The sequence below is a fragment of the Thalia democratica genome, unplaced genomic scaffold (genome assembly GCF_965202585.1).
Source record: "Thalia democratica unplaced genomic scaffold, ktThaDemo2.hap1.1 HAP1_SCAFFOLD_171, whole genome shotgun sequence".
NCBI classification, from domain to species: domain Eukaryota; kingdom Metazoa; phylum Chordata; class Thaliacea; order Salpida; family Salpidae; genus Thalia; species Thalia democratica.
The window spans coordinates 50,001-60,000 of record NW_028139305.1 but is presented as its reverse complement, the minus strand read 5'-3'; the positions used below and the strand labels follow the sequence as shown (position 1 = coordinate 60,000).

General features: G+C 30.3%; 4 non-coding genes across 4 annotated transcripts; all 4 read right to left on the bottom strand.

The window, feature by feature from the left end:
* Positions 1–126: 126 nt before the first annotated feature.
* Positions 127–279, bottom strand: LOC145845830 (5.8S ribosomal RNA). The gene has a single exon (XR_014370527.1). It is a non-coding gene; the product is annotated as a 5.8S ribosomal RNA (ribosomal RNA).
* Positions 280–461: 182 nt separating this feature from the next.
* LOC145845855 (small subunit ribosomal RNA) lies at positions 462–2,269 on the bottom strand. Its single transcript, XR_014370550.1, has one exon. It is a non-coding gene; the product is annotated as a small subunit ribosomal RNA (ribosomal RNA).
* A 3,792-nt stretch (positions 2,270–6,061) lies between these two features.
* Positions 6,062–6,180, bottom strand: LOC145845819 (5S ribosomal RNA). Its single transcript, XR_014370516.1, has one exon. It is a non-coding gene; the product is annotated as a 5S ribosomal RNA (ribosomal RNA).
* Positions 6,181–8,926: 2,746 nt separating this feature from the next.
* Positions 8,927–9,045, bottom strand: LOC145845818 (5S ribosomal RNA). Its single transcript, XR_014370515.1, has one exon. It is a non-coding gene; the product is annotated as a 5S ribosomal RNA (ribosomal RNA).
* Between the last annotated feature and the right edge of the window lie 955 nt (positions 9,046–10,000).

Here is a 10,000-nt window from a genome sequence, read left to right as displayed (position 1 = left end):
CGAGGCCAGCAGGCTGCTCACGCTTCAGCTGTGAAATCGCCAGACCAGCTGTCTTTGACGACACGCTCCTTAATACAGAAACGAGTCGCAGGCACTTTCAAACTAATGAAAGGATCGGTGTGTTAAAGACCCTGAGACGGACGTGGCCCCAGGATTACCCGAGGCCGCAATACGCGTTCAGAATATCGATGCTCAATGTGTCCTGCAATTCACATTACTTCTCGGAGCTAGCTCCGTCCTTCATCGACGCTCGAGCCGAGTGATCCACCGCTAAGAGATCTCTCGTGTTAATCAATCTCAATGCAACCAAAAAATCGTGTTCAAAAAGAAGCGGCCGCGCCAGCACTTGCGTGCTGAATTATTACTCCCGCTGTCAGGAAGCAACGCGACCGAACTATAACAGTTACAGGGCTCGGTCCCTTCGAAGAAGAGACGTCGCTTGAAATCAAATTTCGATTCGTTAATGATCCTTCCGCAGGTTCACCTACGGAAACCTTGTTACGACTTTTACTTCCTCTAAATGATCAAGTTCGATCGTCTTTTCGAACACCGGCGAGTGCGTTGCCGCACGTACCAGGCTCAATCGGAGGACCTCACTAAACCATTCAATCGGTAGTAGCGACGGGCGGTGTGTACAAAGGGCAGGGACGTAATCAACGCAAGCTAATGACTCGCGCTTACTGGGAATTCCTCGTTCAAGGGAAACAATTGCAAGTCCCTATCCCTAGCACGACCGGGGTTCAACGGATTACCCGGACCTTTCGGCCTAGGGAACACACGATGATCCGGTCAGTGTAGCGCGCGTGCGGCCCCGAACATCTAAGGGCATCACAGACCTGTTATTGCTCAATCTCGTGTGGCTAAACGCCACTAGTCCCTCTAAGAAGTTGTCTCCGACCCAATGGGTCGAGCAGCTATTTAGCAAGTAAGAGTCTCGTTCGTTATCGGAATTAACCAGACAAATCGCTCCACCAACTAAGAACGGCCATGCACCACCACCCACAGAATCAAGAAAGAGCTCTCAATCTGTCAATCCTCGCTGTGTCCGGGCCGGGTGAGATTTCCCGTGTTGAGTCAAATTAAGCCGCAGGCTCCACTCCTGGTGGTGCCCTTCCGTCAATTCCTTTAAGTTTCAGCTTTGCAACCATACTTCCCCCGGAACCCAAAGACTTTGGTTTCCCGGAAGCTGCCGGACAGTTCTTAAGTTCGACACTGCCCGATCGCTAGTCGGCATCGTTTAAGGTCAGAACTAGGACGGTATCTGATCGTCTTCGAACCTCTGACTTTCGCTCTTGATTAAAGAAAACATTCTTGGCAAATGCTTTCGCAGTCGTTCGTCTTGCGCCGATCCAAGAATTTCACCTCTAACGGCACAGTACGGATGCCCCCGTCCGTTCCTATTAATCATTACCTCGTGCTCCGAAAACCAACAAAATAGAACCGAGGTCCTATTCCATTATTCCATGCAACATTATACAAGCGTAAAGCCTGCTTTGAACACTCTAATTTTTTCAAGGTAAACTTGCCGGACCACCGCAACACTCAGTTAAGAGCACCGCGAAGGCACCGACCAACAAGAACAACGAGGCCAGTGCTAGCCTTTCGACCGACCAACCTCGCCGTCCCTATATCCAACTACGAGCTTTTCAACCGCAACAACTTAAATATACACTTTTGGAGCTGGAATTACCGCGGCTGCTGGCACCAGACTTGCCCTCCAATGGATACTCGTTAAAAAGTTTAAAGTGTACTCATTCCAATTGCAGGACCTCGTACGAGGTCTGCATTGTTATTTTTCGTCACTACCTCCCCGAGCCGGGAATGGGTAATTTGCGCGCCTGCTGCCTTCCTTGGATGTGGTAGCCGTTTCTCAGGCTCCCTCTCCGGAATCGAACCCTGATTCTCCGTCACCCGTTACAACCTCGGTAGGCCGATACCGTACCGACGATAGTTGATAGGGCAGTTGCTTTAATGAGATGTCGCCAGCACTAGGCCGTGCGATCCGCAAGCTTATCCAGAGTCACCATTGTAACGACCCGAAAGCCGGTTAGTTTTGGTCTGATAAATGCGCGCCTCACGTCAGTTCGGCGCTTTACGCATGTATTAGCTCTAGAATTGCCACAGTTATCCATGTAAAAGCGTACAATCAAATGAACCATAACTGATTTAATGAGCCATTCGCAGTTTCACTGTACGTGAGCTCGTACTTACACTTGCATGGCTTAATCTTTGAGACAAGCATATGACTACTGGCAGGATCAACCAGATAACTATCCGAGGGCTTTTAAACCCGTTGCTCGACTGAGCGTTTTTACTGTATAAATACATACCTTTTCTATCACTCGGCTTAAAAGCCTTGCGAACGTTACTGAAAGTCGGCGCCGGCCTTTTGCTGTTTAAAGCGCCAGCCCGCGTCGACTGCAGCATGCAGCTATACAACTGACTGTTCTTTCTCCCGACCAACCGTTTGCCTTCTGCCGGTTAACTCGTCAGCAGCAACACGCCATCTGTCTGCTGCAGTTACCCGCCTCGAGCCGTGCCTGCCTGCGTCGGCTACTCGTCTCGACGACTTCGCAAAGCTATAAGCCTACCGCCGCTGGACGCTTGTAGTTTTTCATACGCTGCTCCAATGCGTTTACATAGCACGTTCGCCGCCGCTGCAATAGCCGCGCCTCGGGTGCTAAACAGTAATGCTTTAAGCCCGCTTTCTCGTCAAGTCGACCGAACGCACAAACACGTCTCTCTCACTAGTGTAAAGTAATGCATACGTGTATGATGCTCAAATGTTGTTGTTGAACTTTTTTTGCCGATTTTTCCCGATTTTTTTTAAATTTCTTTGTTTCTTTTCAATTTTTTTAATATTTTAAGCTTATTTATGCTACGTTTAAATGTTTTAATACTTTTTTTATACTTTATTTAATATGTTTAAAAGAAATAAATAAAAAATAATATATATAAACTACTTTTTTTTAATGTTTTAAATATGTTTGTTTATTATAAATAAACTTTATTTGTATTATTTTTTATTTAAACTTACTTTTTAAATCTTAATATTTGTTTTATCGTTTTAAGCACATTGCGATAAATATAATAAACAAAAAATTGAATAAAAATAATAATAATAATAAAAAAAAAAAAAAACATAAGCTTATTTTATATGTTTTATTTTATTTTTATTTAAACTTACTTTTCAAACCTTAATACTCGTTTTATTTTTTTAAGCAGATTGCGATAAATATAATAAACAAACAGTTAAATAAAAATAAAATAAAAAAGTCAAACATAAGCTTATTTTATATGTTTCATTTTATCTTTATTTAAACTTACTTTTTAAACCTTTATAGTTGTTTTATTTTTTAAGCACATCGCGATAGATATAATAAACAAACAATGAAATAAAAATAATAATAATAATAATAATAATAAATCATAAGCTTATTTTGTATGTTTCATTTTATTTTATTTAAAACTTACAATTTAAACCTTTGTATTTGTTCTATTCTTTTAAGCACATCGCGATAAATATAATAAACAAACAGTTAAATAAAAATAAAATAAAAAAGTCAAACATAAGCTTATTTTATATGTTTCATTTTATCTTTATTTAAACTTACTTTTTAAACCTTTATAGTTGTTTTATTTTTTAAGCACATCGCGATAGATATAATAAACAAACAATGAAATAAAAATAATAATAATAATAATAATAATAAATCATAAGCTTATTTTGTATGTTTCATTTTATTTTATTTAAAACTTACAATTTAAACCTTTGTATTTGTTCTATTCTTTTAAGCACATCGCGATAAATATAATAAGCAAACAATTAAATAAAAATAATAATAATAATAAAAAAATCATAAACTTATTTTATATGTTTCATTTTATTTTTATTTAAACTTACTTTTTAAACCTTTATAGTTGTTTTATTCTTTTAAGCACATTGCGATAAGTATAATAAACAAACAATTGAATAAAAATAATAACAAATAAATAAAACAATACGGCTAAACTATAAAAAGAAAACTAAATAACTGATAAATACTTGTAAAATATTATTTGAAACATGTATTTTGAAACCCAACACGATTGAAATATAATTATAGCAATAAATAAAAACTTTTTATAAACAATTCAAACAAATTTACAATAAATCTAATGTATTTTTTTATAACTTTCTTTTAACTTACCTTTTTATTGAATAAGCAACTAAGCTGATAGCATAATAACTATCAAGAATAACCTTAAAATAAATAATATATTTTTTATTTAATTATAAAGTAGTCTCCCTTTTTGCTTCTGGTTTAATCAAAGTTATATAACACATACTATAGTAAGTTAAATAAAGTAACTAAATAGAATTGTATAATTTAATAACTTTAAAATAACTATCAAAACAACTAAATATTTAGTATACAATTGATATGTAAATTGTGTAGTTAATTGAAAGTAGTCTCCTTATTTGCTTCTGGTTTTACTTAAGTTACATAACATTAAATAAACATATTTAATAAACGTAACCATCAATACTGTCATTTAAATAAAACTAAGTACAAATACATTGAATTAACATTGCTAGTATCTGTTGGTAACAATAAATAACCTATTATGACTCACAATACAACAGTGCGAAATTTATTTTTCATTTGATTTTTCAGGTATTTTATTTGTGGAAATAAACTATTTTATTACATTAGAAACTAATTGAATTTTTCCTATAACTATACCTATTATTATGTTTAATATGCTTAAAAGTATTAAATAAAATGTCGCGATTATATAATAAACAAACAATCGAACAAACAAACAAATAAAAATAAAAATGAACTATTTTTTTAAACTTATATTTCAACTATATGTCTTATTTTATTTTCATTTAAACTTACTTTTAAACCTCAGTATTTGTTATATATATTTAAACACAATACGATAAACTATAAAACAAACAACAAAATAATATAATCACACTAAGCAAATAGCTAGAATAAAAATAAATAGTTCAATATATATGTCATATTTCTTGCATTTTTAAAAACTTGTTACTTGTTAAACATATTTATTTAAACATGCTTCTTTAAAATATAAAACTAACAGTTCTACAAATAAAGAAATTAAAATTATAACATAACACAATACACATAACACTAACTTTTCATAAATTAGATATGCAAATATGAACAAAATAATAACTAAATTGTAAACTGTGAACTTATAATAATAATTGCATATTCACTATTCAGAATAGCTTTTTATTTAATACACAACTGGTTTGCAAATTGTGTAGTTTATTGAAAATATAATCCCGTTTTTGCTTCTGGTTTAAATAAAGTTATACAACACATACTAAAAGTGAATTAAATAAAGTAATTCACTACTATCTATTAAATAAAACTAATTTACAAAATACATTAAATTAAAGTGAACTTATAAACTTATAATAATAATTGCATATTCACATTTAAATATAGTATACAATTGTTTTGTAAATTGTGTTGGTTCCATTCAAGTACTCTACTTTATTGTTTTGTTTTAGTTTAGTTTAAGCCTAGTTATATCACATTCAATACACATAATAAAGTAAATCAAATAAACTCTATAAATTTAAACTAATTAGGAATACATTTAATTAACATAGAACATTAAAAAGACTTTGCTAGTATCTGTTGGTAACAGTAAATAACTTATTATGACTCACAATACAAAATTGCAAAATTTATTTTCGTTTGATTTTTCAAGTAGCCACGCTTTTACTTGTTTGTGGACAAAAAGACTTTTAAGTTTTAGTATAAAAGATATAATTGTATTAATTTTAACTCAGAAAATTGTACTCTACAAGATGGTGCCATTATTTTTTCGATATCTCAAACTGGTCAAACCACTTTTTTAGCGCTCTAATTGGTTTAAACAGCAAATAACGTTATCTGATTGGCATAGGTTTTTATTTGCTAATAACTAGATTTTTCTTTTCTTTTAAGCGTTAAAGAAATGTAAATAAACGAGTAATAAGTATAAATAGGTCAGAAAGAAAAATAATCCAAAAAAGATGAAGTCAAAAAGCAAAAGCCTACGGCACGTGGTATTCCCAAGCGGTCACCCATCTAAGTACTAACCACGCCCGACACTGCTTAACTTCCCAGATCGGACGAGATGGGGTGTGCTCAGTGTGGTATGGTCGTAGGCGTTTGAAAGCGTTTACAAGCCTTTATAAACCCTTCGGTTTGTTTAAAAAACATATTTGCATTTGATTTACAATCAATTTGATATTTTAAAATTATTCCTTATAAAATTTTAACCTGAATTAACTTTTTTTTTGTTTTTTTAATCAACAGTTACTCCCAAACTGTACTAAAACTGTATTGTAACTGTACAAAAGTGTTTGTTTAAATAATTGTTATCTATAAATTACCTAAGACCAGGACAAGTAGAAGTAAAGTTTATTGAATTATTATATTATTGAATAAAATAAAATCGTAAAATAAAATAATACAATATGTTTACAATTTGTCATTGATCTATCCATTTATGTTATTGCATTACAAATACAAACATTGCATACATTCAAGAGTATTATTCATCAATCTTTTCAATATAATAAGTTTTAAATTTATATTTATTTTTGAATAATTCCTGACATTTTAGATTACCTGAGATTTTTTTTTAGTTAAATTAATTTTAGTAATTAAATACTTGACGTTCGATTTTGTTTAATTTGATAACTCAACCATGTTTATTTTTTTTTACTAATTTAAAAGAACTATTAAACTAAAAGACATTACATACAGCTTCTAAAAGTTTTAAACACCTCAAAAAATATTATTATTTTAAAGATATATTAAAGAACTAAACAGATATTACTCCTAAAAAATCTTGTTAATAATATATAAAAAGTACTCAAAGTCAGACTCGGAAATATATATACTGTTGTATATCTTACTTGAAGTTCACTGTAATTGACACTAACAAAATTGACACTAACAAAATTATAAAAATCAACCTATTTATATAGCAAAATATTTCTTTATCTTTGACGTGGCGCGGTGGGTCAGTGGTCTCATCAGCTGACTCATAAGCAGAAGGTTGAGAGATCGAATCCCGCTAGTCGTCACGTAACACCACTATCGTTCAATGTTCGGGCTTCAAATTCTTTGAGATTATACTGTACTATTTATCTATCTAACTAATCTATCTAACAAATGTTGTTCAATCTAGGTTGTGGGTACTTGGGTCGAGTAATGCCTTTGACCTACAATCTGTTGTTGATTGTCAACATTCCTCTATCTATCAATAATGATTATATTCAATATTAAATGTTGATTAATTCAGTTGTAAGAAAACCAGTGCGCTGGTTAGGTTGGGTAAGGCCTTCGACTTACAATCTTGGGGATTATCAACGTTCATCACAAGTACAGTAACGATCTCATTGAATTTCCAGTTGGAACATTGGATTGTAGTGGTGGCCTACTTTGTAGGTTTTTTGCCTAGTTTGTTTTTTGCCTAGTAGTGTTTGCCTAGTTTGACAAACTATTGTATATATATTGTATAACTTTATTTGTATTATTTTTTATTTAAATTACTACTTATTATTAAAGAATTAAATTTTCTTAGAAAAAAAAACTATGTATTTTAACTAATGCTTATTTTATATGTTTTGTTTTATTTTTATTCAAACTTACTTTAAACCTCTGTATTTTTTATACAATACGATTAAACTATATAACAGAAAAATAATTAAATAATCAAACTATTGAATAAGCAGTTAATTAGTGTGTTTTTTATGCTTCTTTCATTTTTAACTTACTTTTTAACCATATTTCTTTTATTAAAGTATAAAACTAACAGTTACTAAAATAAAATAATCATAAAGCCAATACACAAAACACTAATTTAAATATGCAAACATGAATATAGTTATGAAGTAAAGTTATTCAAAGCTTATAATTGTGAAGCTTTTGTATAATATTTCAACTACAGTGAACTTCAAGTAATTTAATAAGTTTTTTTTTTGTAATAACTACAAAATTGGTATTTTATTTTATTATTAGCAACTAAATATTTATATTTATTATACTTAAAAAAAAACTTCTATACTAACTCTAATATTGATATTTCAAAGCATATTAAAACATACAAACTTTACCAACTAAATATTTATTTTTATTTTTATTATTATAACTTTCAAACATAAGCTTGTATACCTTATATACCTATATACCTCATATAGTAGGCTTGACATAACATAACATTATTTAATTCTTTTTGTTTGAAATAAACTCATTTAGTTATTAGTAAATTACAACATAAATGTTTATAACAATAAAACTAAGATTTAGCTTTTGAGTTAGTAAACTTTGATAGTTTTCTTTTAATAGTTTAACAGTCCTTATTTAAGTTCAAACAAAATTGCTGTATATTTAATACACATACAAAAGTAAACTAAGTAAACGTAATTCAATAGTTTCTATTAAGTAAAAGTAATTACAAATACATTAAGTTAATACAAAACTTTAAATAGCTTTTGCTAGTATCTGTTGGTAACAGTAAATAACTTATTATGACTCACAATACAAAAGTGCAAAATTTATTTTCGTTTGATTTTTCAAGTAGCCACGCTTTTATTTGTTTGTGGACAAAAAGACTTTTAAGTTTTAGTATAAAAGACTAATTGTATTAATTTTTACTCAGAAAATTGTACTCTACAAGATGGTGCCATTATTTTTTCGATATCTCAAACTGGTCAAACCACTTTTTTAGCGCTCTAATTGGTTTAAACAGCAAATAATGTTATCTGATTGGCTTTTGGTTTTTGTTTGCTAATAACTAGAATTTTCTTTTCTTTTAAGCGTTAAAGAAATGTCAATAAATGAAAAATAAGTGTAAACAAGTCAGAAAGAAAAATAGTACAAAAAAGATGAATTCAAAAAGCAAAAGCCTACGGCACGTGGTATTCCCAAGCGGTCACCCATCTAAGTACTAACCACGCCCGACACTGCTTAACTTCCCAGATCGGACGAGATGGGGTGTGCTCAGTGTGGTATGGTCGTAGGCGTTTGAGAGCGTTTACAAGCCTTTATAAACCCTTCGGTTTGTTTAAAAAACCTATTTGCACTTAATTTACAATCGATTTGATATTTTAAAATTAATCCTTATAAAATTTAATTTGATGTAAGTATTTTTTTTATTAAAACCTTTTTTTTTTTTGGTGTTTTAATTACAATTACTCCCTGTAACTTTATTAAAGACTTTGTTTAAAAGATTGTTAACTATATTCTATGTTTAATAATATGATAATTAGAAGTAAAGTTTATTAAGTGATTAAAATAAATAAGAATTATTGTTAAAATAAACATTTCGGTAACATGTTGTGTTAGTTTGTTTTACTATTTCTCATTGTTCTATTTATAGAGTTCAAGAATATTTATAGTTAGTTAGAGTTTTCTAAAGAATATCTCATACTACATCAGATTTTACGATTAAATAATTTATAACTTATAATTATATAATTATAGATTATACAATAAATATAACTTAATTTAAGGTAATAAAATATTTGACGTTTAATTTAATAACTCAACTATGTTTATGTTATAAAATGATAGTATATAATACACATACATTATAATATAATAATATGTATAACTAGTTGTTTACTTTAAAATGAATAATTAAGTGGAAGAATTAAAAGAACTCACATTTTTGAAGAGAGCGTGGAAAACCAGAATATTCTTTTGAAACATTTATTAAATTATCGATAAATATAAAATACAACAGAATTAAACATATAAACGTAACTGTGGTTGCCTAGAAACTAAACAAGAAGTTTTTTAATAAAAATATAAAATAATTATTATATAGAAGTAAAATAAAATAAAAGTAATATAAATTATATATTTTAACTAAAAAACAAAGCACGAGCGATATTAGCGCAATGTCAGAGTATGAGTTTATAATAAAGGAATTGCTTCCTTGGTGTTGATACTTACCTTATTCAAATAGAATACAT